Genomic DNA, 4,014 nt, shown 5'->3' with positions numbered 1-4,014 from the left:
TTCCCCCTTTTTTTTGTTTTTTTTTTTTTTTTTTTTTTTTTTTTTTATCGTTTGGAAAATGTGATCAGGATGTTTCTCAGTAATTCAATTGTATTGCTAACCTGAAACAACAATGTATACATGAGAGAAAGAGATGAGGGAAAAGGGCAATTTAGGTTTAAGGAGATAAACCACTTTTTACAGCCTGGAGAGAATTACCAAATTTCATTTAACATGTAATTCAGTAAAACACAACCTAATTAGGTTTACAAACATACACATGTAATTATCACAATGTCGCTGAATAAAGTCAATCGGCATGTGAGAGCACATGTGGATAAATGGAACAGTTACGTCCCTAGAGCTGAAAAACCTAATTTTCCACAATAAAAAATTTAAGTCTCATGCAAGAGTGACTGAATAGCCACAAACACTTTAAAAGTCATGATTTTGTCTCTTTCTTGGACAAATTTTATCCTTTTACATTTACTTTCTTCAGAGATCAGTTGAAAAATGGGGGAAACTATTCCTAATCTATTTCAACAGGGAGAAAGTTATATTTGTTGTACAGAATCTAGGCTGTTTATTTTAATTTGGGACATGCACTGAAGGTGGGTTTTGAAAAAAAAAATCTGATCCAACGGGCAGGAATTTTTTTGTAATTATTTATAAACAATCTTTAATGGTAGGAATAATTTTACCAGATAACTATTAATTAACATTAATTAAACCAACAAACATTCTTTGGGTGCTTGCTATGTACCAGATACCATTCTGGGTATTAGAAAGAGAATTCCAGGGAACTGAAAATAACCATTTGAATAGTGTAAACTCGCTGCTCTCACAAAGTTGACTTTCTAGGCTCAAAGATAGAGAAAATGAGTTTTTCATAAAGAATCAAAGGCCCTGAGCTATGGTTTCAGTATTGACTGCTCTAGTTTAATCAGCACCAGCTATGTGATAGGAAATATCTATAGTGGATAAACTTTTTAGCCTTTCTGGCCTTGCTTATGTTTGTACTAGATCCTTATATTATGACCCAAGTTAAAAATATGCATAAACAGGAAAAGGAGTAAGGAAAGATATGAGGAAGAGATTTGCTTGGCTAAAATCCCAGGCACCAGAGAAGTTATGCATAATCACTTTTAATAAAGGTCTATGTTAATTTTGGAGCAGCTGATTTCTCACATAATAAGACCTGTCAAATGCAAGTCATCTCACTGTCCCCACAATATGAGTAGACATTTGTATTATCTGGAATATAGCAAATAGATATTGCTATTATGGGGAAAAGAGAAAAGGTGACAGGAATGTCCCATTTCTTGGTTTGGTTGGGTCACATTTCATTTTAATGTGATTAGGGGCCATTTGACACTTTAATCAGGGTGATATCTCACATGCCTGGAACACTTAGCCTGGGACAGGAGACTGAACATTGACATTTTTTTTTCTCCCCATGTTCAGTGGATCACTGTCATTCCAAGCTGGGGGTTATAAACAGGTGTATGGCAAAGATTATGGTTAAAACATTTTAGTGAGTTCTCCTTGGTCAAAGACCAGATGACAAACACAGCAATTCTTTTATAAATGTACTTCTTAAGGATTAAGCTAATCTCATCTTCATTTTATGCTTCTCTTAGCTCTGCGCTGTCTCTCTGTACTGAAGAGTTCCCCTGACCGAAATCCAGGTGGCATATGGTATTTAATATGGTAATCCTTTCATACTCTGATGGAGGTCAACTTTGGCCAACATTAATCAGTGATACAGGTACCAGACTAGTATTTTTTGATAAAATGTCACATTTAATTATTATTACTGAACATAAAGACAAATATTTTATTCCCATTTCACAGATGAAGAATCTGAGACTCAAAGACTTTAAATTGCTTACTTGAAAGTATACACCTTATAAGTGATATGGAAACTGATTATTTCTTCGTGTGTCCTACATCACTGAGAATATTAAAGTAACAGTAGGAGACCTTACACAGATAAGCATCCCCACAGCTCTCTGCCCCACCTCAACATCTGAACCCATACACTCTACTTTCGTTCCTATAATTGTAGATAAAATATCCATGCTCCTTTCCAAAGCTAAAATTTCCATTTGCATGCTAAATTTCACTTCCTTTTATCTACCTAGGAACAACTCAACAGAAATTGACCCTCCTACATTATCAATATATTTTTTACTCACTGTCGTATCATTCTCATTATTATGCAAATGCTACTATTACTCCCATCTTATTACTCAATTGCTCGTCAACTTCCAGCCCATTTCTTGCTATCTGCTTTTGCAAAACTCTTCTAAAAACATGCCTGTCCTACTGTCTCACATTCTCTCTTAAAATTACTTTAATTTGGGTTTCCTAGCCATACATCTCTCACAAATCCTTGTCAGCAAGCAGCCACCTATTCAGTGTCTGCATTTGGAGGATCAATAAACACTGCTATTTAACATAATCAAAACTGTATCCTTGGCCAAGATTAGTCATATTTGTTTCCTTCACTGATGGTTACAAATACCTAGACTAGAGCACTTACTAGGCATTGAATAACTATTTCTTCTTTAAATGAATTAATGAACAAATATCTACTCCCTGGCATAGTTGCTGGTACAAAATTTGGAATTCAACAAATGCTTTATAGACAAATGAATGAGTAAGTAAAAGAACAAAATAATGGCAGGACATGATTTGAATTCTAGATCATTCCTTCCTCCTCAGACCTGAATTTAATTTATTTAAAGGTATAAAAATTACTTACAAAATAAGAATTAGTCAGATGTCTCCTGTTTACAGAGCGATTCCTAATCACTGCATCTAAATTCACCAACAATGCCCAGTTCCCAATGCCCAGTCATTCTCTATTGCAACTGTGGAATCTCCATATAGGCATTATTATTTTCTATAATCACTTTGTTTACTTAGTTCTTTATTTTGTTTTAAGAATTTTCACTCCATTTGCAGAAGCACCTTTTCAGTTCACCACTGCATAGAAGAGTGCCTAGCACACAGTACATGTTAATATCATTTGTGAAATTAATGAACCAATATAATAAAGAGTAATATCTCTAGGAGTTAAATTGGATAATTTGGCTTACAAATTCTATGAAGGAAGAAAAGAGAAACAAGAGCTGGAGTTGATAAATTAAAGTCTTCATAGAAAAGGTATCACCTGACCACAGATAAAATTGGTCATATTTTTATAAAGAACAGTTTGTAGCACAAAATATAGTGTTCAATTTCTCTACATCCCAAGACATTCTCAGTGTGTTCTTTCTCTCAACTACAAATGGGTAATGCTATAGCAGAGTTTCTCGACACTTTTTTCATTATTCCTCTCTAAGGAAACTTTTTAGACATGTTTTTTTCTAGTAGACTTATGACATTTTAATTCCACAGACACACTGTCTATGTGTTAATGTGCTGTATGCACATTTATGCTTTATACATGTAAAGACTAAGGGTTTTTTTTTTTTATCCTTCCTGTCCAAGACCCAATTTTCACCCCTTTGTGAAAGATATTGTGAAAACTGCTGAGAAGGTACTCTACAGCACCAGAGATTGCTAACTTCTTGAGCAGAACTATGTTCTCTTATTTCAGACATCACAATTTTTGAATAGATGCACTATTTTTGCCATAACTTTTATTTGTTGTTCCAGATGCACTAATTTTCCATATAACAGACCTGCAATGCTGGGTGATTATTGTGCACATCATACCAACCCCTCATTTCCTCCGACATTCCCACCTCCTGCTGCAAACCATTCATCATTTGCCTTCCACAATAGATTTGCCAAGGGAGTTTGGATTTCACCCTTGAGACAAAACTTAATCAGGCTTTAGGAATTCATGTATGTAACATTATTGAAGACGCCGTCCAAACAAAAAGTTCAGCTCCGTCTGCTCAAGAAGCTACTTGCACTCATTGACATCATTTCAGAACATGGAGTCTTTCATCTTCTTCTTTCCTTTCCCTGCTTCCAGTGTTTGGATTTGACACATTTAATTTACAGAGAGGAGAAATAATG

The sequence above is a fragment of the Rhinopithecus bieti genome, unplaced genomic scaffold, assembly GCF_001698545.2.
Source record: "Rhinopithecus bieti isolate Rb0 unplaced genomic scaffold, ASM169854v2 scaffold_315, whole genome shotgun sequence".
Taxonomy (NCBI): domain Eukaryota; kingdom Metazoa; phylum Chordata; class Mammalia; order Primates; family Cercopithecidae; genus Rhinopithecus; species Rhinopithecus bieti.
Note: the sequence above shows the minus strand (reverse complement) of the source record.